A 27,477-nucleotide genomic window follows, 5' to 3' on the forward strand; every position below is an offset into this window, starting at 1 on the left:
TCAAGCTGCACATTTCAGTATCCCTCCATGTGCAGCAGATTGGTGCAGATTGGTGTGCATTCCTGTGTTCTTTGGGCTCCTGGTGGTATGGCTTAGTATGTAGGACGGACAGCTGAGTAGCGAAGCTTAAAGTGTGATCTGTTGGGCTCCTTCAGGGGTGGCGGGAGCAGGAACAGGCCAAGGAGACCTGCTCACAATGTGAATTGAATGTCATACATTCTGTCAATCACCTTCTGGCCTAGTGCCTGTTCTTCAGGATATGTACCATGCGGACAGAATGGCTGACCAGTTGATGTTCCATGCTAGAGGCTGATACCATGTCTTGTATGAGTGAACAACGTCTACCAGAATATAGAGGACATAACCTAGACCTTCTTCCACTTTAGCATAAACATACTGTTGTTTGCAATATAACTGGAGTAGCGATAAAAAGGATTGCTGTTGGTACTGAACCTAACCAGAGTATTGCTGAAGGGAGGCTAAGAAGGTCAGTTGTGCTTAGATACTGTTGGATATTTGAAAAAAACAGGATTGGTTTCAGTGACATTTAAGTGTAACAAGAAGGTTTATTTTTCTTTTTTTTTTAAATGGATGAAATCAAAATTATGCCTAACGTGAGACTGAGAAACACGTTAGGAATTTGAAGCTCACTGACTTCTATAAATGCCAGAAAGAGGGTGGATAACTTCTGATTCAATGCACTGTGCTGTTGAATACATAGGGGGTCATTCTGACCTTGGCGGTCCATGACCGCCATGGCGGAGGGCGGCTGAAGCACCGCCAACAGGCTGGCGGTGCTTCCAGGGCGATTCTGACCGCGGCAGTAAAGCCGCGGTCAGAAAAGGGGAGCCGGCGGTTTTCCGCCGGTTTCCCGCTGGCCCAGGGAATCCGCCATGGCGGCGCTGCTTGCAGCACCGCCATGGGGATTCCGAGCGCCTTCCCGCCAGCTTGTTTCTGGTAGTGTCCACCGCCGGAACCAGGATGGTGGGAACGGCTGCCGTGGGGCCCCTGGGGGCCCCTGCACTGCCCATGCCACTGGCATGGGAAGTGCAGGGGCCCCCTAACAGGGCCCCACAAAGATTTTCACTGTCTGCTGTGCAGACAGTGAAAATCGCGACGGGTGCCACTCCACCCGTCGCACCCCTTCAACTCCGCCGGCTCCATTCCGAGCCGGCTTCATTGTTGAAGGGGCTGTCCCGCTGGGCCGGCCGGCGGTCTTCTGGCGGTCGCCCGCCGGCCCAGCGGGAAAGCTGGAATGGCCGCCGCGGTCTTTTGACCGCGGAGCAGTCTTTCGGCGGAACCTTGGTTATTTTGGGACCAGTTCAAGGAAAGTGACAATCATTCAATTGCAGACATATACTAATGATTAGCATAGTGTAAAGCATTTTTAAGTACTCCAGTGAATACACCATGGCAATCTGTATTAAACTTGGACTTCTAGGAAGTGTTATGGTTTACGAAGTGCCCTTATGCTGGAAAACTGCTGTGTTACACATTGCTGGTAAATTATGCTGGTGCATCACTTCAGTTTCAATCCTGAAAATTAGCTTACCCTTACCCTTCTTTGTAGAAGTAACTTTCAAAGTTGTGAAAGGAATTCCAAACAGTTTGTAAAACCCTCAAACGTTCAGGTGTGTGGGTGTTCACCAGCTTTTAGTAGGAACGCATCCGGGAATGCCACATTCCAGACCCTGAGGAGAGCTCTACTCCAAGAGACAGTCAGCAAATCTGACTGCAGGAGGGAAACCTATCTGCAGATAGGAATGTTTGCTGATCAGCATCGGTGAATTTCTAACTGTGGACAGGTTTTATTGCGTGACTATGTGCCACTTACACGCTCATGGGCTCTTCGTGTTTCCATGCAAGGTTGATTTCATAGTATTTGAGATTTGTAAAGTCATCGGCCAGTTATCCTAATCTGGTTTTCTGCTCAGCGGGGGTAGGGGGGATGGGGGGGGGCTCATATGATTCCTTGCTACTCCACCAGAATCTGTGTTCAGAGACAGGGTGAATATTGGGTTGTGTTTCCAACATCAGCATGCTCATTTTATCCAGCTTAGTCCTCTTAACCCAAGAACAGTTTCTTTTCTTTTACAAGAATTGAGATTATGTTCAACTCTGTGCCTCATTTTCTGAGCCTTGGAACAGGATATCAGAATATTTCAGGAGTCTTTTTAGCCAGGTGAGCTCATGGATTGAGCAGATGGGTTAGTCTGACTTTGATATACCAAAGAGTACAGAGCAGGGACGGCAAGAAGTGATGAGAAGAAGAAATGCTGTGTGCATGCTGCGATATTACCTATCAGTAAGTGCATGTAAACCACAGTACGACGTCATTTGTAATTTAATCTCAGTGCTCCGTGGCTGTGGGTCTCCAGTGTCACCCTCTCCCTGCTGCACCGTCTTGACTCTGGCCCCAGTAGCCTCTAGAAAGCAGGATGTCTGGTGCCAGAGGGAGCACAATCTGCACTTCCTCTGGCACCAGACATGCTCCTGTTGTGAGGCGTGGCGCTGCTGAACACTCAGGTCACAGGCTGTAGCTTGGCAGTTACCAGCAGTGACAGACTATAGCCCACGCTGTATTTTTGTGACAGGCACATTTTCCGATTGTCACAAAAATAATGACAATTTGGGGAGGGAAGGGGTGAGGGTTGGGGTCGGGGGATATTGCTGTTTTTTTTTTACTTCGCTGCAAAATTTGCCGACCCAAGCCACACAATCGTGGAGAATCTGTTAATTGCACTGTTTCTAACCTTAGGCACCATTCACACGTCCCTGTATGAACAAAAATGTAGGACAGTATAATTTTAATCCACTGCGTTTATGCCCGGTAACATATTTGTATCTGTTGAAATTAATGCATGATTGCTGCTGCTACAGTAATTAATATCCTTAAGAATAAAGTATTGCATCGAAAGCAGCTATACCAGTACCACATACAGTGACGTTGACTGTGTTGTCTGTTAGAAACAAACACACATTTCAAATTAAATAATCCATCTATGACCGAAATTTGAACTGTGCTATACTTGTAGCATGAAAAACACAAGTTCAGCCGAAAAGGTTACTTTGCTGTTACAGTGATCTGTGTGCGGCTTGCATGTGACAGATGCCAGCCTAAATTGTGCCCACTCTTATTCATTCTCCCAAGATTGAAAAACACACTTTTAAGTCCGTTCTACAACATTGCCAATTCAATATAAGTGACATCTACCATTGCTACTTACCGTCCATATACTGGTTTAGGAGCCTAGTGTACATACATACTTGGTGGGAAATAGATATTTTTGCATGCTGTTCAACCTCTGGCTGGCATGAAAAGCAGAATGTGGTTTGCAAAATCAGTTCTTGTCTAAAAACCCTCTTTTTTTAATAAAAGTCCGTCAAAAAATTTAAAATTTACAAAAACAAGCACTGGCAATGCCAATAGGTCTGGCTTTAACAGAACATTGTATGAAGATGTGACATGTTGCAAGTAGGTAATATAGGAATATATATGTATTTGTGTGGAAGCACAGAAATGTAAAATAATAATGGTGCAGGTTAAAAGGTCAGGTGACAGTTGGACTATCAAACCAGACCTAAAAATCCATGCAGGCTAATGACTGCCCTCTCCTATCTGTGCTGCTGCCAGAGAAAACGTCAGAAGTTATGTAGGGCACTTTAATAGCATTTCAATGTCATTTGTGTGCCCCTGAAAGTTCAACCTCAGGCAGCAGGAGTAAAAAATAAAATGATCACATCTGTGTGGAAGGCAAGCTCTTTTCCCCGGGAGAACACAATTGCTGCCTGATCAAAACATGTACTCTTGACTCCCAACATGTGGACAGAGCCGAAGACCCTCTCATGGTGATTCTCACATAATTGTGTGGTGACAGCTGCTCTGTTATGCCAGACCATAAAACCTGACCCTCCTTTGGCACTGATGCCAATTCAATAAATGGAGGGTGAACAGCAGAGGTATGTCATTTGAACACCTCACACTGCTGTCCCATGTCTTCTTAACTGCACCAATCCATATAGCCCTGCACATCCTGTATCACACTTTGCCCCCTGACTGAATGACTCCAGTGCACACCTTAGCCATATAGCACCATGCCCCCTTACTTTCATTGACCCAATACTCTAGTGCTCCTATCCTCCTGTAGTCGTGTACCTTCTTTAGCCCCAGCCCCTGGGACCCCTTGACTACAATGACCAGATCCAATTCCTCCTGGGCCCATCTCCATCAAACGTCTCCAGTGTCCCTCCCACCCGCTGTAATGTCTTACCTGTGGGGCCTGTAGCTGCTGGAAAACAGACTGTCTGATGCAAGAGAGATTGCAATCTGCACTCTCTATTGCACCAGGCATTATCTATGATGTGGTGCTGCTGTAGCCTCTCACAGGTCATAGACTGTAACGTGGCAGTCTCCTGCAGCAACAGACCATTGGCCAAGCTGTATTTCTGTGATGGGAACTTTTTCTGTATGTCCCAAACCTATCACAAAAGTTTGGGTTTTAGGCTGCTATTTTTTTTTTTTTGCACACAATTTGCCAACCCTGGTTCTTTTCAGTCCACTGTTTTGCATGTGATTGTCTCTCAGATAAAGCAACCTTAGGAGTTCTTCTAAGCACTGAAGATGTATGTGGACATGACATAGTTTCCCATTAAATTCTGTGGGATTCATTATGTAACATGAGCTTGTCCCACTGTCCAATTCCGCACGTTTTAACGACCTAACGAAACATATTTGTGCGATAAACTCATATTTGTGCATGCTTTTTAAATCAGATTTGTTATATTCTGCTGCCATTATTACATTTCATTGAAGTTATATAGCACACTACTTCAACTAGTTTGGATAGTAGTGCTTGGAAATGCTTGTAGGAAATGTGAATGATGTATGAGATCTAAGATGTGCTACGTTCATGAATGACTGTGTCCCACAGGTTTCAGTTTAATTCAGAAATGTACATTTAAGGACTCTTCAAGGCCACGTATGTTATGTTATTTTATTTACTCTTGCTTCACTTTATACACGTTTCCCTAAATGCATGTGATGTTCCTTTTACACAATGGTTTTCCTTTCGCAGGGTCCTCAGGATCTCTGTGCTTTCAAGTATCACACAAAGAGTGAAATTCTCCCAAAACATGCAAACAGCGTTGCAAGACAGAAGCCCAGACACCCACCTCCATACAAAGATGAGAATAGAAGGAGCAACGAAAGATAAACTTCATGGAATAAAAGACCGCACCATTCACGCAACCTTTCTCCTTCCTGAGCAAATTCACTCCTTACTAATACTTCTCATGGATATATTTATGCGCAACCCAATGCACATGATACTAACCCATGCATCAAGTGAACGCCTTGGGTGACTGGGTCTTGTCCACTTTGAGGTGAAAGGGGCCAACGGAAGATCACCCCGCCCCCCCAAACCTGTAATTGACAAACAACAGTTTTTCACTTCCTTAAAGTAGACTTAAAACTCTGTGCTGCTCATTATCCATTACAATTTAGTTAGTGGAACCAAAGATACTTTTACCAGCTTCCCATCCGGCTACTAGCTAAAGAATACTTTCGTAAGTTTAATTTTTGCCCCGGGTGCCCTGTGCCTCATAGGATTCCAGGAGCGAGACAATCCCATTTTAAAGAAGGTAGCATGAATGTGCTTAATTAAACAAAGTTCTGCATTTTCGTTTACTAGCAAGAGCAGCTCCACCGTGGCCCAAGAGTATGCCCAGTAGAGGGAAGGTTTGAAGTGGACCAGAGATAATGTCCTGCATGCACACCTCAAGAAACAAGGAGATGTTAAGAGGGGGTGGAAGTTAGTCTGGGATGTTTTTAAATAAAATATTCTCCGCCATTGTTAATCTTGAGCATTAGGCGCATGCAGGGATTGCAGTGCCAAAAATTGCAGCGAACCTGGTCTGCACGGTATAAATCTTGAAAATAAGTGAGATTTCTTTCCTTCCATCCTTTGCTCTAAAACTCCTAATTGCAGCCACTCCATGATTTAATACGAGGGCGTGCCAATCTGCATGACTTGCCCAACTAGTGTTATTTTTAATCTTACTCTCCAAATAGAAAGACTGTTTTATTTGCGGTTTGCTAGACAGGACACTCCGGTTTTTTTTTTTTTTTTAGAGTCTGGCGAACTGTCATGTTTCTGATAACAGAGCCCCCTCAGGCTCTGCTAGCAGAAACCTTAGACCCACGTCTGATCGGGTGTCCTGAACAGAAAAAATAATAATTACCCCCATGCTACCACTTTTGTTAAAATACTCATGCTGTGAGAGTTAAAAAAAAAAAAAAAGCGTGGTGAGTGGCTGCATGAAATATGGTGGCTTTTCATCAAAGCTTCAGTGCTTTCAGAGAGGCATTAAATAGGGCCTAAAGTCCTTTACCCATTCACGAGAGGTTCCATTGAATGCAATTTTTCCATTTGCCAGTTTTAAGTGAGTGATCTGCCATGTGCTTAGATTTGCATAGTATAGTGTAGAGCATTCTTATAGTGCGAAAATTGTCAAATGCAGGAAGTAGGTTTTGTAACCCTTTGAAGAAGTTATATAGACAAAAAATGGTATCCTCTGGAAAAGTAAGTTTAAAACCTTTCTCTCTGCCAACATGCATGATCATTATTGCATTCAGCCAGGTAAGCCATGACTGTTCATAAAAAGTAAGAAGAGGGTGGTTGCGCGGATGCAACTCTGGTGTACCCCCTTGTTAGCTAATAAAGTTCTTCCGGCTCACTAGTCGTTTCCCTTCTAACCTTGGCAAAGTTGCCTTCATGGATCCTAACCACAACAGAAAGTGCAGCTGAAGCCAAGCTGCATCTGACTAAGGATCCCGAATCAGGGTAAACCTGGGCTTTGGTTGCTTGTGTTACAGTTCAGGAAGGACCTGCCTGGAACTCCGGGCTCCTTTTGGAGCAGGTTAAAGATTGATTTGCATATGGTTGAGTCCAAATGGAGATGGCATGGTATGCAAAGTGATAATGGACTGGGATGCTGCCTGAGTAATTACATGAGCGTGACATTAAAGAATTCCATCCATCACGGTTTTGTATACTTAAGAACACCAGAAAACAGGCACCTTGTATTAATCACTTTTGAGTTTCTGGTAACCCACACTCCACTGTCCATTTGACACCATGACATCTGATAATGCTTACAAAATATTACATCTCCTAAATTCACATATTCAGTATGAGAGCAAATTTTTAAATCATACCTGTAATCATAAACTTAATCAATAATCCAACTGAATTAACAGAGAATATTGTTTGAAAACTCAAAATGGTGTGGAGCGGTCGCACAGTCCGAAAAAATGCTCATGGGTACATTGGGTCTTGCAGTAATGCCTGAAACACAAGTAAAAAAAAAAAAAAACTCTTTTATTTTCTGACTTTGCTGTACAAAAGCCTCAGGTCCAGGGGGGGATTCGTGATTCGCATTCCACTTTCTTAGTATATGGTTTGTGTTGCCCCTAGACTCATTTTCTCCCATTGCATTCTATAGGATTTCCTACTGTTTGCATTGTTCTATGACTATTTACTTGTCTAATTTTGGTGTCTAGTGTATATATTGTGTATAATACGTACCTCCAGAAGGAGTATTGTCTCTAAGATGTTTTTGGTACTGTGCCACCCAAATAAATAACTTTATTTTTGGTAACACTGAGTATTGTCTTTACTTGTGTATAAGTACTGTGTAACTATAAGTGGTATTGCATGAGCTTTGCATGTCTCCTAGTTCAGCCTAAGCTGCTCTGCTATAGCTACCTCTATCAGCCTAAGATGCTGGAACACTACTACTTCACTAATAAGGTATAACTCGACCTGGTATAAGGTGTAAGTATCCAAGGTACCCACTACAAACCAGGCCAGCCTCCTACAGTAACTCAACGTTTGTTAATATTTTTTATACTGTAGATAAAACTTAAAAGACCAGTGTTTTAACAGTTTCTACATTTGATTACATTTTATTGCTATGCACACTGCACAGAATGCTCCTGAAAATTTTAACCCCTAAGTTCTCTTGCCAATGTCGCCAGTGAAATAGTTGCATTTCCGACACTTGTTTCAGTGAAAAAAAAAAGTGTAGATTGAAACGAAGATCAAATATGCAGTGAGAATGTGCACGTGAGTCTTAGAGGCAGGTCAGAGAGGAATAGAAGGAAAGGGGAAGGTTTCAAATAAGCTTCACTCAGTTGCCTTCAACACAGTCATGCCTAAGGAAGAAGTAGTAATGCTCAGTGTGAAGTTGTAAGACCCCTGGCCACAGAGACAATAAATTGGATCCTCTTCATTGGCAGATGAGGGCAGGCAGTACTGCACTAGATGCATACTTCACTGAAGTTTTATGTGTTGTTTTAAAACACCCAACTTCTAAAAGTAGCTCACAGTGTTGCAGCTTCAGAGGCATGTTGAAAGATGTTTTTGGCAATGCACTTCTTAATACGTTCACTCCAATATATGGAAAACGATGCTCTGAAAGCCCCAAGGCTCTTGCGGCATAGGCCTTCTGTGTTCCAATTCTGTGAATTCTCTAAATGTTTCTTTTGAATAATTACGTCCATGGGTGGTTCATCGGGTGTCTATCAACGTCTTAGTTCAGGTAAAAAAAAGCGTTGACAAAGTAATACAAAAATGGCAGCTGAAGTGCAAAACTTTAAAAACAATTATTTGCTATGGCTATTTCACATATTATATTGTCCTTTTACATGGTGCTTTCCAGTGGAGGCAGAAGGACACTTTAGAAGCCAATATAAAGAAAGTGAGACTATAATGGTTTTGTGGGCTTGTCAAGTATGTCATTGGCCTCATATCCAAGGGTTCTGTGACAAAAGAGCCAATGGTTGAATTGGGCTGAACTAAACTTGCAGTATGTATAGAGTGCAGTATGTTCACCAAGAATGTTGCAAGCACCATTACAAGTCATACCTATTAAAGAGATATCATGAAATCAATACACAAACATACATATAGTACATGATGAACATAAAAGGTAATAACAACAAAAATCCAAATAAAATCATTAAGGGCCGTATGACTCCGAACGTTATGTCTAAAAAATAAAATAAAACTAATTTAAAAAATACAACTTTCTGAGAGAAATTAGGCACGCCTCAGAAAAGAACACAAATGAACCCCCAGCTACAGGCAAACAGTGATAACCTCATAGGTGCGGGCGTCGGCCACTGGCTGACGGCCACACACCCTCCCAGGTGCAGGAGGTGGTTGAATTTTGTATTTATTTAAATACCCGTTGGGAGACACAGAAGAGCTTCTGTGTCTCCCTCCCCCCCTCCCCCCACAGAAGATCCCCCCAAACCCTACCGTTGTGACGTCAGCGTTTGTGCTCCCCAGTTGAAATTGACAGGGGGTCATCCATGAGCAGGGCTCTCTCTCTCCCCCCTCTCGCGCTCTCTCTCTCTCTCTCCCTCTCGCGCTCTCTCTCTTATGTATATGTGTGTGTGTATATATATATATATATATATATATATATATATATATAGCGATCACTTTTTTCAATGCATGTGTGGTTTCCCTGGGGGCTGCGATCATTCCAAGTAATCTCTCTCTCTCTCTCTATATATATATATTCGCCACCAGTTCTCTTGCAGTTGCAGCTTGCGTCTCTAGAGAAATGCACATACTTCAACTGACTTCTTTCAACTGTAGCTTTTAGGCAGCAATGAAAAAAGTCAAGTAACTCTTGTGGTTATGTTTCTGCTACAAAAGGATCAGAATTTTGTCTAGTGGCAGTTTTGATGCCATAAAGTAGCGCAGAAAGTTTATAGGTCTACTGCAAGAATCAAATCTGTATTTTATGTAAATAGCTGAGTGGATTAGTAAAGCAAGCCATTAGCTGCACTATAATACAAATTAAATGTATGTGCGAGGAAGGCTATGGAGAGATGAAGGGCACTTTTACTGGGTGGTAGTGAGGGAATCCGAGGAGGAGCTCATGGGAGTGCGAGCTCCAATAATGATTGTTGGACTGGGTGCCATAGGTGCTAAAGGCTGTGATGATTGGTATGTGACAAGGTGAAGTAATAGTGTGTATTTTTTGTTTCTTTGAGTGTCTTGAGTGAACGTGCTGATTGAGGGAAGAAGCATAGGCATGGTGACTGACCTTTACAGTTGCATGCATCACACACACACACACCAGCAATTTTGTGACTGTCTACGTAGGCTAGTGTTTTAGAGCGAGAGTTTAGCCAGTAGCAGAGATGGCGTCTCATTGGATGACTACTGTTCAAGCCCTAACTCAGGTTAGAGAGGAAAGCTCTGACATAGGATCAGAGACTGAGACAGCAGATACGGAGACCGCATCTGAGGGATAGGACAATGGCGCAGACTCTGGGAGTGATTTTTTCCGACAACTCCTCTTCCAGTGATTCTGAGGGAGGTGATGAGGACAGTCCTGTTGTCCCTTCGCAAGCACAGTGTGTGCAGCAGGACAATAGCGGGTTAGCCCAACCCAGAGAGCAGGTGCACGTGGCAGCAAGCACAGAGAGTGCTCGCTTGGGAGCTCCCCAATTTAGTTCAGCCCCAAATTCCACCAATCAAATCGTATTTTGGAGACATCAAAATAATCTATCACAAAACAACCTGTTTTGTAAGGCAGGCACCTGCGTTTTTGGTCCCGGGCTCAGCGGCCATATAGGGAAACATACCAAACCCAGACATTTCTGGAATCTAGACACCCGGGGGAGTCCACAGAGGTGGTGATTCCTCAAAGTTTTCTTAAACAGAATACCCTGCAAATGTGAACTGTTGAATACAAACTCTATTTTTTTGTGCATTTCTGTCACACAAACTATAGGATTATGCTGGGATCCACAAAATTCCTACCACCCAGTGTTTCCCCACCTTTCCTTATAAAAACGCTACCCCACTTGAGTGCCTGTACCTAGCGCTGCGTCAGGAATGGATCACCCCAGGGTCAACAGTTGCTCTCATGTGAGGACTAACATTGACCGTTGTGTGATCCATTCCTGACACAGGCACTAGGCCTACCCACACAAGTGGGGTGCCATTTTTATCGGGAGACTTGGTAGAATCAGGGGTGTGGAATTTATTAAAATATCTACTTGTCCAGGGGGTAGGTTGCTTCTCAAATCTACTTGTCCTGTAAAAAGATCTACTTGTCCCTTTGGTGCCATGTAGTGTGGCGACAAATTATGGCAGCAATCTCATTATGTAAGAGCTCTGATAATAGCCTCTCTGATTATGCCAGGGCTACTACCATAGTAGGGCTTGAATACTTGCAGTTTCAATCCCAACTGTAGCAATTTCCTTATTTTGCCACCTTTCTGCAGATCTGCATACTGGTGCTGGAGGAAGCAGTAAGCAATAGTTCCAGGGCGGGAATGCCTTTGAGTCTGCAAACCTACTAACCTGCATGTTTTAAAGATTTTCACCAGCTTCTCTCTAATATTTTCCCATAATAAGAAAGGTTGGACATTTACTCCTGACAATGGCAGAATTAGAACTTCTTCCAGGGTTGGGAAGAAAGTGGCTGGAGAGAAAATAAACTTGCAAATGCTCAATAGATTTTCACATGAGCAAATCTACACATCATATACCATGGGTGCACTTTTGTGACTTTCTTTAAGAATTTGGGGCCACATGTAGGTAGGTTCAGATTTGCGACCCGCAAATTGCGAGTCAGAGTGACTCGCAATTTGCGAGTCGCAAATCCGAATGTAGGATGGTGTCCCTGACACCATCTGTGATTCGCAAGGGCTTCGCAAATGCCCACCTCATGAATAATCATGAGGTGGGTCGCAATTTGCGACCCCCTTGCGAATGGCGGCCCTCACAGGGATGGTGGCCTGCTGGAGATAGCAGACCACCATGTCTGTGACTGCTTTTCAATAAAGCATATATATATATATATATATATTTTTTGTAATGCAGCCCGTTTTCCTTAAAGGAAAACGAGATGCATTAAAAAAACAAAAAATGAAACGTTTTCGTTTAATTTTTTCAGAGCAGGCAGTGGTCCACAAGACCACTGCCTGCTCTGAAAAAATGTTTACAGTGACATTCACAATGGGGAAGGGTTCCCATGGGGACCCCTTCCCTTTTGCGAAAGTGTTAGCACCCATTTGAAATGGGTGCAAACTGCGATTGGTTTGCCCCCGCGTTCGTGGTCACAAAACAATCCTACATTGCACTGCGAGTCGCAATTAGGAAGGGAACACCCGTTCCTAATTGCGAGTCGCAAACCCGTTTTGCGATTCGGTAACCAGGTTACCGAATCGCAAAACTGGGTTTGTGCATCGCAATGTGCTTTTTGCACATCGCAAACAGCGAAAGTCGATGTTTGCAACATGCAAAAAGCTACCTACATGTGGGTCTTGGTCCCTAATTAGGTCTGGTGTTAACAAAGACATTTTGTTTTTATTAAACTTCTATTTCTCTCTCTTTCGGCTGGCTTTACTGTGAGTGATCGCATTCTGCTCTTCCACAAGGAGCATATTCGTACACAAAGTAGTTTTGTTCAGTGTCAGGAACTACAGTAGCAATCAGTGACGTAACAAAAGTGGAGGGTGCCCCTTTGCAAAGAACATGGAGGAGCCCCCTCTCAAGACTCACTCAGGGCAGGTGCTGTGCTGAAGGGGCCCCCCTGGAGGGCGGCTGCGGGGCCTTTGTTATGCCACTGATGGCAACGTGTGCTTTTAGAGTTCAAAAACGTTTTTTTTTTTTTTTTGCCAGTGCTTGTTACAATGTTGAGGGCCTGGTAGCTCCCACAACAATAAAGTGTTACAAAAGCCATGTCAAAACAAGACACGCATTGATGAAACTAAAAGTCTTATGAAAATATGTCAGATCAGTTGGCTTTGTCAGTGTTTGTTTATTTTCATGCTTCCCATAATCGTGTTGAAAATTGTTACACTGATTTTCCATTAGAAATATTTTTGGGAAATACTAGCATGCATCAACACATTTTACTAAATGACACTTCATTTGCATCTAATCAGAGAGCATTCTGGGAGCATTATACTTAGCCTCATAGCCTAAACGTTTCAAACATTGTTATACACGTTTTTTTTTTCTTTGTACTGGAACCAACGTCAGTAGTGAAGTGTGACCTTAAAACATTTATTTACAGCATTCACCCTAATAATGAAGGCTTTCAAATAATGAACCATAAATACAAGTTTGAACAGCAGTATCTTTTGGAAACACATTACCTCAACTGCAGAGAGTTCCAGGAGGTTTGTAAAGGATTCTGGGTAACAGAACCTGGTGAGAGCACCACATCCTGGGTTCCCCTAGGTGTCTAGTTGTAAAAAAATGCACAAGGTTGGTAGGTTTTCCTAGGTACCGGCTGAGCTAGAGACCAATGTAAAGATTTGATGAGTCCATGTTGCGTTTTGGGGCAATTCCTGTGCACTAGGCCTACCAACACAAGTGAGGTACGATGTGTGGCATATCTCAGATTCCATCACTGAAATGTGAGGAAAAAGTGTTTTTTTTCTACATTTTAAGGTTTGCGAAGGATTCTGAGTAACAGAACCTGGCGATAGCCCCACAGGTCACCCCATTCAGAATTCCCCTATGTGTCTAGTTTCCAAAAATATATAGGTTTTCTAGGTTTCCCTAGGTGTTGGCTGAACTAGAGACCAAAATCCACAGCTAAGCACTTTGAAAATAACAGGTCAGTTTTCTTCGGGAAAATGTGATGTGGCCACGTTGTGTGTTTGGACATTTCTTGTCACGGGCACTAAACCTACCCACACAAGTGAGGTACAATTTTTGTCGAGAGACTTGGGGGAATGCTGGGTGGAAGGAAGTTTGTGGCTCCTCTCAGATTCCAGAACTTTGCAGCACTGAAATCTGAGGGGAAAGTGTTTTTTGCCAAATTTTGAGGTTTGCAAAGGATTCTGGGTAACAGAACCTGGGGAAAGCCCCACAAGTCACCCCATTGTGGATTCTCCTAGGTGTCTCCTATTAAAAAATGCACAGGTTTGGTAGGTTCCTCTAGGTGCTGGCTGAGATAGAGACCAAAATCCACAGCTAGACACTTTTCAAGAAAAACGTGCAATTTCAATGTAAAAATGTGATGTGTCCATGATGCGTTTCCTGTCATGGGCACTAGGCCTACCTACCTTTTTATCAGGAGACTTGGGGGAACACAGAAAAAAAATCAAGTGTTACTTCCCCTTGTCTTTCTCTACATTTTGTCTTCCAAATGTAAGACAGTGTGTAAAAAAAGAAGTCTATTTGAGAAATGCCCTGTAATTCACATGCTAGTATGGGGACCTTGGAATTCAGATGCAAATAACCACTGCTTCTCAACACCTTATCTTGTGCCCATTTTGGAAATACAAAGGCTTCCTTGATACCTATTTTTGACTCTGTTTCACCAAATGAATTGCTGTATACAATGAAAACCTATTGCATGGTGCAGCTCATTTATTGGCTCTGAGTACCTAGGGTTTTTGATGAACCTACAAGCCCTATATATCCCCGCAACCAGAAGAGTCCAGCAGAGTTAACAATGGATTGCTTTGAAAAATCTGCCATAGCTGGAAAAAGTTATAGAATTCAATGTGGACAGAAATGGCACTTTTTTCACCTCAATTTCAATATTGTTTTATTTTAGCTGTTACTTTCTGTAGGAAAACCTTGAAGGATCTACACAAGTGACCTCTTGTGGAATTCAGAATTTTGTCTACCTTTCAGAAATGTTTAGCTGTCTGGGATCCAGCACAGGTTTCATATCCATTTCTGGCACTAACTGGAAGGAGGCTGAAAGCACAAAAAATAGTAAAAATGTGCTATGTCCCAGTAAAATGCCAAAAGTTTGTTGAAAAATGTGGTCTTCTGATTCACCTCTGCCTGTTCCTAAAAGCTGGGAAGATGGTGATTTTAGAACTACAAACCCTTTGTTGATGTCATTCAGGGACAAAAACATATGCTTTATTCTGCAGGCCTTCTCTTTTTGATTTTTCTGAAAAAAATGAAATTTTAGTTGTATATTGGCTAATTTATTGGCGCAGCTGCTAAGGGGTTAATGCAGCAGTCTTTAAACAAGATTGGCAGTTGTTTGAGAGCATGTCAAAGTAAAAAAGGGAAACTTGAGCATGGGTTGGTATCAATGTTAGATCACTTTCTCTTTGCCTGTACTTCACTGTTTTGAAGCTTGTTTTACTCTCTAGGTGTGCTATAGCAGAGTAAAAGCAGTGGTGGCTCCCCCCACCCCTCCTGCCAGCAGCACCTGCAGCAGCTGCAAACCTTTTACAATAAAACAATAATAAACTATGTTTATTATCGTTTTATTGTAAAAGGGGTGGGGCTATGGGGCATGCCTCGGGAAGGAGGGGGACTGCATATGTATGTTTGGCAGGCTGCCTCGGGCCGGCCAAACACACATGCACACTGGGCTCTCTCCAATTTGGCACTGTGTTGCCAGGTTGGAGACAGCAGGCAGAGGCTACCACTCTGCCTCAGAGTGCCAAGCCAGGGCGTTCCGGCCAATCCTAATGCTGCTTTCACGCTGTCAGCAGCATGAAAGCAGTGTTAGGATTGGCTGTGAGTTTGTGCCTGGTGTGATGATCGATGCGCAGTGGCGAGGAAGGTATTTTTTTTTTTAAATATTATTTTTGTTTTTTGTTTTTCCTTTTCCTCTCCCCCCTGCCACATGCCTTGCTGCCCTGCCCCTTAACAATCCCCACGAGCCATGACTGGCTAAAAGCTCACATCGATGTTGAGGATTTAATAAATCATGCAGAGTGGAATTGATGTCTATGTCTTGTTCTGTGTGGAAAACAAGGATACCAGTTCAGATGTGAAGCCTTCTGAATGTTCTGCACAGACACTCAGAGCACCATTTGTCCTTAAGCTGCTGAGTTATCCTGAGTGCCTTGTCTTTTGAGGTGGCATGAAGGGGGAACTGAATAAAAATACATTACAAAACGCACCTGGTCTTTCAAGGCACCCTGCTACAATTGCCTAAACACTACCTTTCTGGACTGTCTGTAAGAGTGGAGGTGAAGAAATGCAGTGCACCCACTCTAACCGGTAAACCTTCTGCCTCCTGACATGTACACCTCAACACAGCAGGAACAAAAGTGAGCAGAATCACTCCTTTCTCATAAGTTGCTGTCTCCTCCAGTTTGATGACAAGGTGTATTCCTTGTTAGTAAGCAATAGATGTTTTAGCTAATAGACCAAATGTCAGAAAGACAGTTTCTGTAATGAGGATCTTGCAGCTGAGAACCAAAATGCCAACAAATCACATCCTGCCTACAAAGTGTCAAAACATACAGGTTATCATTCCTCCCTACCTTACCTCAGATTCACTGACAGCCACATGTTCGATGTGTCATCCTAAAAAAATAGATCACCCATGTCAAATGTTTTGGAGACAATAGAACATATATGTAACAACAAGTAAGTAAGTAAATATTTATTGTACGATTTATTAAAATCTTTACAAAACCATAGCATAAGATAAACAATCAACAATTGTGAACCAGATACACAATCATGCGGTCAAGTTGCAATTACAAATCTGTTCATGTCCATCTTGTAATATTTAAGAATCGAAGAACATGCAGAAATATGCATAGGAATAAAAAGTCTGCTTACACAGAATGCAGCACACAAATGGGATAGGTGCAAATATGCTTTAAAGTGCAGAGTGCTAACAAACAGAACAATTCAAATTGGCTGTTCCTCTCCTCCTCTGCTCCTCACCACCTCTGCTCCTCACATCAGGTCTTGGACTTTGGGGTATCCTCCAACCAAAAGGTACTTTTTCAGCGGGACAAGGTTGTTCCCTGTATCCAACCCTGCTCCATTGTGGTCGGCCTGACTTTCCAGATTTTACTTGGTCTAGCGTGACCAGATGGCCCTGGTTGGTGCTTTAAGCTTCTAAGCACTAAGGGCCAGATGTAGCAAAGTGTTTTACCCATTCTGTCCTTATGGGAAAATGTGTTCGTACATATGGCCCTAAATTTGCAGAAATTCTTTAAAAATTCATATCTCAACTTATGCTTATTGGATTATTATCTTGTTGTATCCAATAAATTAAGCTCTATTTTTCTAACCGGGTGTGGATTACTTTTGTGTGGTGTGTTCAGTGTGTTACTGTTTTAAGCATTGCACAAATACCTCACACATTGCTTCCTAAGCTGTCTGCTTTGTGCCAAGCTACCAGAGTGTGAGCACAGGTTAATTCAGGGTGTGTATCTGACTTATTCTGACTAGGATTGTGGTTCCTGCTTAAATAGAGTGCATATGTCTGCCAACCAGAACCCCAATTTCTAATGCTTCAGTAAATGGAGTATCCATTTTCCTATCCATGGTGGAGGGTTTTGACGTTGAGCCTTCTAAAAATAGTATCAGACGGTTTTGGTCGGTACTGACTGTGAACAGGGGCCCATGCCTGTAGATGTGAAAATGTCTACAGCCCCAATGAATCTCAATGGCCTCTTTTTGGAGTACCGCTGCTCAGTGGAGGTCACAGCACAGATGGCACTGTCTGCATTGTTATCCCTGGGACAGGACTGCTCCCACTCCTGTAGTGCTGGTGTCTACTGAAAACTTAGGGGGCCATTCTGACCCTGGCGGTCGGTGATAAAGCGGCGGCCAACCCGCCAACAGGCAGGCGGTAATAAAAATGGGATTCTGACCCTGGCGGGAACCGCCAACACAGGCCGCCACTTTAACACTCCGACCGCCACGGCGGGACAAACAAACAACGCGGCGGTCACCGCCAACAGACAGGCGGCAGACAATGTACCGCCCACACTATCACGACCCACCAATCCGCCACCTTTTCCGGGGTGGGCGCCCCGCTGATAAAAACACTGCGGAAACAGACTACGAACGGGAAAACGCTCACCTATACACACTCCACGAGGAATCTGGACAGCATGGAACCCGAATTAAACATCCTACCAGCCATTGTCTTCCTGCTCCTCTACCAGGAGCACGAACGCCGGCGCAGAAGACAACGGTGAGTGCTGCACCTACGACACAGGGGGGGGGGGAGGAGAAAAGGTTACGGGCACACACACACACGACACACCCACCCCCACCCTCACCCCCCAATCCCTACACACCAATGCAGAGCAACAAGTCAGAGTGACACCCCCCAGAATAATGCAAAGACAAAATAAAATGTTCATTAAAATTGAAGTATATTAAAGCATATTTGAACCTAAGTGAAATATGAAATTTATCAAATAAATATATTACAACATGAACAATATATACATAGTCCAAACGTCCGGCACATATTGGCAACATTCCATTGTTCGTGGGCCAATGTGCATAAACACATGGGCAAAGCCCACACACGAGACCCGATTCCATTGGAGAGAACACTGCTGGAGCATCAGATAATAAAAACACAGGCACCTCAGGGGGAAGGGAAGGGGGGGGCACCTCAGCCACATGAGTCCACGACGTCAGATCCACGAGGGGCCTCCATGCCCACTGTACCATCCTGGGGAGTGCAAAGCCACAGTCTCTCAAGTCTCTACAGTGGGTGGATTGCCCATTGTACCATCCTGGGGAGTGCAAAGCCACAGTTTTCCAAGTCTCCACAGTGGGTGGATAGCCCACTGTACCATCCGGGGGAGTGCAAAGCCACAGTCCATCAGGTGGATTACAGACTCCACTGGTTATGGAGGAGGCATGTTGGCCAGAGTGCTTCGTGAAGCCCTGCCCGACACCGATCCGGCCCTGCCAATGGGCCAGCGGTGCGTGAGATGAAGGGCCCAGCGGAGCGGTGCAGAGACGGCGGTGCCCAGCGGAGCGGTGCTTGAGATGAAGGGCCCAGCGGAGCGGTGCAGAGACGGCGGTGCCCAGCAGAGCGGTGCTTGAGATGAAGGGCCCAGCGGAGCGGTGCTTGACATGAAGGGCCCAGCGGAGCGGTGCAGAGACGGCGGTGCCCAGCAGAGCGGTGCTTGACATGAAGGGCCCAGTGGAGCGGTGCTTGAGATGAAGGGCCCAGCGGAGCGGTGCAGAGACGGCGGTGCCCAGCGGAGCGGTGCTTGAGATGAAGGGCCCAGCGGAGCGGTGCTTGACATGAAGGGCCCAGCGGAGCGGTGCAGAGACGGCGGTGCCCAGCGGAGCGGTGCTTGACATGAAGGGCCCAGCGGAGCGGTGCTTGAGATGAAGGGCCCAGCGGAGCGGTGCAGAGACGGCATGCCCAGCGGAGCGATGCTTGACATGAAAGGCCCAGCGGAGCGGTGCTTGAGATGAAGGGCCCAGCAGAGCGGTGCTTGAGATGAAGGGCCCAGCAGAGCGGTGCTTGACATGAAGGGCCCAGCGGAGCGGTGCTTGACATGAAGGGCCCAGCGGAGCGGTGCTTGACATGAAGGGCCCAGCGGAGCAGTGCTTGACATGAAGGGCCCGCGCACTCGGGGTACACTACTCAATTATTGTGACTTGGCCTACAAGTCTATGGATGACAAATGCACACATAGGTGAGCCAGGACCATGGATAGCTGTACTTAGCACCCTACAGAGGTGGGGGGCGGGGGCACAGGGCCAGGCCAAACGGAGGGGCCTAGCCTACAGAAACCGCCCTGGCCTAGAGATAGCCACAGCCCTCCTCCCCCACCCAGACACCTCCACTGTGCGCTAATATAGCAGAATGTGCTGATACTCACCCCCTTGTGTCTGCTGTGATGTCCTCACGCGCCCATCCAAATCGGGGTAGGCCACCGCCAGGATCCGGGACATCAGGGGGGTCAATTGCCGTGTGGCATCCCTCCTAGGTTGGGAGGCCATCCCCAGCAGAGCCTCGGCGGTCTTTCTGCTCCCGCGGCGGATGTCCTCCCACCTCTTGCGGCAGTGGGTGCCCCGTCTGTTGTGGACCCCCAGGGCCCAGACGTCCTTGGCGATGGCACGCCAAATGTCGATCTTCTGATGGGCGCTGACCTATGTGACATGTACAGGGTGGAAAAATAAATATCATCACTTTTCTGCTTGGTCGATGTGAGTGGCCCCCCCTCCCCAACCTTGCCATGTGGCACATGCTCTCATCTGTCGTGCGTTGCACTCCTCATTCGCTCCCCTCCCCACCATCTTACATCCACCCCACTCAACACAGGCATAGCCCATACTACGTGCTCCCTGTGTACTCACCTGTTGGTCTGGAGGACCGTAGAGTAGCGCATACTGGGGGAGGACCCCATCAACAAGTTTCTCCAATTCCTCAGAAGTGAAGGCCGGGGCCCTTTCCCCAGTCGCAGCAGCCATTGTATCTTCCAGACCGAGGTCACAGCAGCACTTGCAGTATAGGTCCTCTCCTGTGGATGATCAGGTCTCGAGTGATTAAGCAGTTAGAAAATGGCGGTGCGTACCGCGGCGGTGAGTACCGCGACCGCCGGCGCACATCGTCATTGGCTCCTGAGACCCATAGGGTTCAATGTTAACCAATGCTGCTTTGCGCCGCGGTCTTCGACCGCCTACCGCCACGGTGTGCCACGCCAGCGCATTGACCTCACATCCCATTGTCACACTTCACAGGTCAGGCAGCCGCCATTTCAAGGGCCCACATGGCTTAATTTCTACTGCGTCACACAGGCCTAGGCCTTGCATTGCCACTCATACAAGCCATTCAATGCATAGCGAATCATGTACTGTGCAAGCTGTGGTTACGTACCTGTGGGTTGCTTGACTCTGTGCTCCATGTTGTCCTTCCTAGGCACCGTCCGCTGGGACTTGCGAGGAGATGGAGGAATCCTCCCGTGTACAGACCGCTGGTGGACCTGTCGACAATGGAAGAAAGACATGTCATACTGACATACAGACTTGACCGAGCCACTATACAGGAACTGTGTGCCCAGCTGGAGCCAGACCTGATGTCCCCCATTCGCCAACCCACAGGGATTCCCCCTCTAGTGCAGGTTCTGTCAGTACTCCATTTTTTGGCAAGTGGATCATTCCAAACAACAGTGGCCATATCATCTGGGATGTCTCAGCCTATGTTTTCTAAGGTTTTGGCCAGAGTGTTGTCTGCCCTGATGAAATACATGCGAAGCTACATTGTTTTCCCTGAGGTGGGCGATTTGGCTACAGTGAAGGGCGATTTCTATGCCCTTGGACATATCCCCAACATCATTGGTGCCATTGATGGGACCCATGTCGCTTTGGTTCCCCCCAGTGGAAGTGAGCAGGTGTACAGGAACAGAAAAAGTTATCATTCGATGAATGTCCAGGTGGTCTGTTTGGCTGACCAGTACATCTCCCATGTAAATGCCAAGTTCCCTGGGTCAGTGCATGACGCGTACATCATGCGAAATAGCAGCATCCCTTATGTGATGGAACAGCTACAGAGACACCGTGTGTGGCTAATAGGTGACTGGTTACCCCAACCTGTCGTGGCTACTTACCCCAGTGAGGAATCCCAGGACAAGGGCAGAGGAACGCTACAATGAGGCCCATGGGCGAACTAGGAGGATTATAGAAAGAACCTTCGGCCTCCTGAAGGCCAGGTTTAGGTGCCTGCATATGACAGGTGGATCCCTAATGTACTCACCAAAGAAGGTGTGCCATATCATCGTGGCCTGCTGTATGCTTCACAACCTGGCTTTGCGACGCCAGGTGCCTTTCCTGCAGGAGGATGGTCCAGATGGTGGTGTTGTAGCAGCTGTGGAGCCTGTGGAGAGTGAAGAGGAGGAAGACGACGGGGACGACACAGACAACAGGGACACAGTGATACAACAGTATTTTCAGTAGCACACAGGTACGAATCAACCACGCCATTTTACATTTACTTAAAGTCTCTGCCTCTCTACTGTCTGAGTTCCCCCCCAGTTCCTGTTAACTGAGTTGTGACTTTCCCTTCCGTTTTCAGAGCTGTGGGCCCCACTGCGTGATCTCTGCTTTGTTTGCCCATGGACTACAGCTGTGTGACAGTGGTATGTTGTCATCACAATGTAACTGAACATTTTTGCACCGTTATGTCTAATACATTTGTTCAAAATACAAGCAGACTCCAGATTTTTTAAGTGCAATAAGTGATTTAATTAAAGTGCTACATTTAGGAACATGATTGTAAAACGGTGATGGGTGATGGTGGAGTAATGTCCATGGCAGAGTCCAGTTCTCAGTCTCACAGGTGCATTGTCCATATGCCTGTGGAAGGATGGAGCAGGGGCAGTTCAAGGTTGGACAGGGTGACAATGTGGGACAGTGGGATGACATCAGGGGGTATCTTATGCTGGCGGGGGTCTTGGCATCCTACTCTGTCTTCTTGTGAGATCTCAGGTTCCGCTTGCGGGGTGGTTCTTCTTCTGCAGGAGGTGGGGTTCTGGTGGCCTGTCGTTGTGTGGGGGCCTCCTGTCCACTAGCGCCGGCGGAGGTGGTAGGCTGTTCCTGGTCCAGGCTAGTGACAGGGGCCCTTTGTGGTGCCACATGGTCCCGCAATGTGGTGACTATCTGGTTAAGGGCCACGACGATGGTCCCCATTGCAACTAATGTTCCTCAGTTCCTCTCTGAACCCCATGAACTGTTCCTCCTGCAGTACCTGGATCTCCTGGAACCTGGCCAGTACCGTCGCCATCGTCTCCTGGGAGTGGTGGTATGCTCCCATGATGGAGGAGAGGGCCTCTTGGAGAGTCGGTTCCCTGGGCCTGTCCCCCCCCCCCGTCGCACAGCAGCCCTCCCAGTTCCCCTGTTTCCCTGGGCCTCTGTCCCCTGGACGGTGTGCCCACTACCACTGCCCCCAGGTCCCTGTTGTTGTTGGGGTGGTGGGTCAACCTGGGTGCCCTGTAGTGGTGGACACACCGCTGATTGATGTGTCCTGGAGACAGAGGCATGGGCCCGCTGGGTGGGAGCTGTGCTGGTGTTCCCAGAGGGGGTTAGGTTAGGTGTAGCCTGTGGTTGTCTGTGGGGAACCGACTGTCCCGAGGTCCCCGATGGGCCGGGCTGGTCATCTGGGTCCAGGGAGACAGAGCTGCTGTCATCACTGGGGGCCTCTTCTGGGGGTGGGATGGACATCTCTGGACCCTCCTGGGCGGTGTGGTGGCGTTCGGGTCCTGCAGGGGTATAAGAGTATGGTTATTGCTTCTGCGTGTGGCATTTCGTGTAATGGGTGGGTGGCCGTGTACCCCAGTGCTGGCATTCCCTTGTGGGGGCTTTTGTGACGGTGGCTTGTGGGGGTGATGGGTGTGTGCAGTGGGCATGCTTTGGGGATGGGTGTCCATGCTTTGGGGAGGCATGCAGGGCTAGGTATTGGGATGGGTGGGATGTGATGGTGAGGCATTTGCAAGGAGTTGGTGTGATGGGTGTGGGGGTGAGGGTGGGGGTATGATTTGGCATGCAGGTGGGGTGGGGGGAATGAAGTAGTGGAGATTTGCCTTACCTGAGTCCATTCCTCCGCCTACTCCTGCGAGGCCCTCAGGATGCAGGATGTGCAAGACTTCCTCCTCCCATGCTGTGAATTCTGGGGGAGTAGGTGGGGGCGCGCCGCAGGTCCGCTGTACCGCGATGTTGTGCCTTGATACCATGGAACGCACCTTCCCCCGTAGGTCGTTCCACCGCTTCCTGATGTCGTCCCGATTGCGTGGATGCTGTCCCACAGCGTTGACCCTGTCCACTATTCTTTGCCATAGCTCCACCTTCCTGGCAATGGTGGTGTGCTGCACCTGTGCCCCGAAGAGCTGGGGCTCTACACAAACTATTTCCTCCACCATGACCCTGAGTTCTGCGTCAGAGAACCTGGGGTGTCTTTGGGGTGTCATGGGGTGGTGTGGATGAGGTGAGGGGTGGTGTATGTGTTGTAGAGTGTGGTGAGTGTGGTGGTGTATGGTGTTTTGTGCGTGGAAATTGTGTGGGTGATGTTGTGATTTGCCTCTGTGTGATGGTCTACTCTATGCTGTGCTGTCTCTCTCTGTCCTTCAGTCGCAATTGTGGTCGTAAGGGTTTGTGGGTGTGTGTTTTATATTTAATTGGGTGTGTGGGAGTGGTGTGTGTATGTGTCTCAGGTGTGTATAATTTGATTTGTCCAATGTGGTAGTGTTTTGTAAAGGAGTGTGTATTTTGAGCGCGGCGGTGTGTACCGCCAATGGAATACCGCGGTTGAAAGACCGTTGCGGGGATTTGTGGGTCGGAATGGTATGGGCGTATTTCTGTTGGCGTGACGGTGGAGGTTTGGTCATCGCCAGTTTCCCGCTGACCTTTGGTGTGGCGGACTTTTGTTGGTGACGGGTTTTTGGCGGTTTGCCAGTTGCGGGTCAGAATGACCGTGGCGGTTTACCACGACCGCGGTGGTGTTATGGCGGTCTTCTGACCGGCGGTAAGCGCCTTTTACCGCCGAGGTCGGAATGACCCCCTTAGTGTCTTTGCTGGGGTCGAAGTAGTCAAGCGTGGTGTCTGCGGACAGGATGAGCTTTGTGTCTTGAAAGGATTTCTCTTGTTCGCGACCCAAGTGCCAGGTGCTTGATAACTTGGTAAGGACACATAGCAGCCCTGTGAGTTGGGTTAGGTACTGCATGAAACGGTCACAGTAGGTGACTGTGGAGGCTGCTGGTGCAGTCTCAATGTCCCGGACCTTTGAAGGGTCTTTAGTGATTCCTTTTTCTCCTTTTTAAGGAACTCACACTTCTCCTTGTGCAAAGTAAGGCCGCAGCTTTGTAGTCAGTGGAACACTTGGTGCAGTCTGTGAAGATGTTCTTCCAGGGTAGGTCCGTGGACCAGGATGATGTCACTGACATTCAGTACTCCGGTGAGACCCGCCAGCGGTCCTCGGCTAATATCTTGAAACACCTCAGTAGGGCTGGAGATGCTAAAATTAAGGCATTTATATTGTCTCAAGCCAGGATGAGTGGGCAACATTGTCACATGCCGGGAGGTGGGTGCCAGGAGGAACTCTTGGTAGCCAGACTCGAGAAATACTTGGAGCCGGAACGTTCTCCCACAATGTCATCCACAGTAGGCGTTTTGTCGCATTCCCTTTATATAGCAGTGTTAGGCACTTCTCCAGGCTGTTTTGGCTAGCGGGTGACTAAAGTGGGCAATACCCAGGGTGTTGGCCCTTTCACTTTCTCGATTATGTTGGCCTCCTCCAGCTCTGCCTCTGTTTTTGGTTGAAGATGGAAAGCCACCCGGTGATGTTGCACTGCTACTGGTTGTACCGACTGGTAGATGGACTCCTGGTCTTTGAGACATCCAAAGCCCTGAAAAAGTTGTTCAAACTCATCCAGAAGAGGGTCGACAGAACGGACATGGAGTCCAAATACAAACTGGACCAGCTGTAGGCGCTCGGCTGTGTGGCAGCTGTGTAACATTTCAGCCCCTCTTTCCGTGACGTAGACGTTCGTTTTGGTGGCTTGCCCTTCGTGGCTGATGGTGGTGATGAATACATCTGCAAGCGGGTGGCACATGGAGGTGCCATAGGCATATACTGTTGTGATGGTGGGGTGCAGTGCTGGTGGGGAAGCCATTTCTTCGTGCAGCAACAGGGCCAGTATGTTGATCGATGCCTGTATGTCTATGAGTGCCACTTGTGGTTGTCTGTCGATTATGGCTTCACACTAGGGGGTTTGGCAGATGCGGCCTGGGGCTGGCTCCACAATGTGTGGCGTGAATTGTACCTTTTGACTCCTCGTCATCCACATCATATTCTAGCATGAACTCCATGTTCACCCATTCGGCCCTCTTGTTTATGGGCCCTTTTGCCAGGGATGTCAACCAATAGACTTTAGTGTAATGGTTCATCTTGTCACATGGTGAGAATTTTCTCCCTTTTGTCGGGCAGTCACCCACATGAGGGGTAGGTGCACCACACTATCTACATGGTTTGGCAGCTTGTGGTGTCATGGGGTTGTCCCTTTTGCTGTGAATCAGGCAGGTGGCTCCCACTTGATTGACTGGTTCAGTCTTGATGGCATGCTGGAGTGTGGCCTCCATGTGGGCAGTCTGCGACTTTGATAGTTCCTTCTATCTGTCCGTTGTAAGAATGTCCGCCATCATCATGCAGGAAACCTGTAGGATGTGCTTATGCAGTTTTGCCGACACACAGTCCCAGATGAATCAAGCTCAAATTTCATCTTGCTCGTCGGCACGCATGCATGTGCTCATTAACTCATGGAGCCTGGTATAGAATTCATCCACAGACTCTTTGGGTGTCTGTGTGGCTTGTCTGAGCACGAATTGCTCATAAACCGGATTGGTTAGGGGTTCAAAATGAGCGGTCAGTGCTGCCTTGAGCGTTGCATAGGTGTATGGAGGGCCTGCTTCATCTACCGTCTTCGACAACTTGTGTATGGTAGTGCCCCCCTGCCCCCAGATGAAGGAGCATGGGTTGCTACATGTCCGCTTCAAGTCTTTCAGCAGCAAAGTATGTTTCCAGATAGTACACCCACATTGCCCATTTGGCAGCTTGTGAAGATGGCGCACCTGAGACTGTGAAGGGTATGAATGTCATGTGCGCAGGTTGTGTGTGCTTGACGTGCCGTCGCTGGTGCCAGAGGTGTAGATGATGATGGTGGTGGTGTGGCCCCTTGCCGGTTCTCTGATCTCTTTCTAACTGCACAGGGCGGTGATATGGATAGGGTGGTAGTCCTGGTGTTGTCCTACCCAGGATGGGGAGCAGTGGTCTTTCTTGTAACAACCCCAATGAGGGATCCGTGGCCTGTCTTGTAACCTCCCCGATGAGGGATCCGTGGCCTGTCTGAAGAGGGACCTGATGTGGGCATAGGCAATCACTGCCTTGGTTTGGGTGGCAGTCCTCCTGGATTGTGTGATGGCTGGCCTAACTGCATTAGTTGCACATGCTCTTATTCATGCTTTTTACCTTATTAGGCCTTTAGAACTTGCTGGGCCCCGGTAAAGAAACTACTGCTGGGCCGACTGGGGGTAGGGGCATGACCTCAGGCCCCTACCCGAGCCCAATGTCCAAAAATTTTGCTGCGTACGAGAATAGGCTGATCAGGAGGCAGTGCAGGCGGTGGGCCATGTGAGGCAGGACCACCGTCTGTGTCGACTTACTGAAGTCAGGTGTGGCTAGTTGGTGGTGCTGCGCTGTTTCCCACCACTGAAGATGCCAGCGAGCGTAGTGGGCCAGGAGTAGCAGGGTGTTGGTGCGAGGGAAGCATGCAACTATCCTCCCCACCCGATGTTGCTTTCTGGGCCCTAGTCATCTGGATCGGGCCAAGAGCGTTATGCGCAGGCTGCTCGCTGCGCGGGTTAACAAACATGCAACTCTGATCCTTTTCTGGCGCGGGACTGCCTACACACATCCCTGCCTGTTTATTTATGGCCTTGTTCAGATTATTGGCAAAATCAAAACTGCTCTCAGGCCGGGAGGAGTTTCCAAACCACACCTCGCCCCGCAATATTAAAAATGTCACTTAGGGCCAGATGTAGGTAGGTTTCGATTTGCGACTTGCAAATTACGAGTCGCAAACCGGAATGTAGGATGGTGTCCCTGACACCATCTGCGACTCGCAAGGGGGTCGCAAAGGCCCACCTCATGTATATTCATGAGGTGGGTCGCAATGTTTATTCA

General features: G+C 47.2%; 1 protein-coding gene across 1 annotated transcript in view; it reads left to right on the plus strand.

The window, feature by feature from the left end:
- Positions 1–27,477, plus strand: part of RCN1 (reticulocalbin 1) — a 169,333-nt gene that overhangs the window by 52,408 nt on the left and 89,448 nt on the right. The window lies entirely within an intron of this gene.

Source organism: Pleurodeles waltl, chromosome 3_1 (assembly GCF_031143425.1).
Source record: "Pleurodeles waltl isolate 20211129_DDA chromosome 3_1, aPleWal1.hap1.20221129, whole genome shotgun sequence".
NCBI classification, from domain to species: domain Eukaryota; kingdom Metazoa; phylum Chordata; class Amphibia; order Caudata; family Salamandridae; genus Pleurodeles; species Pleurodeles waltl.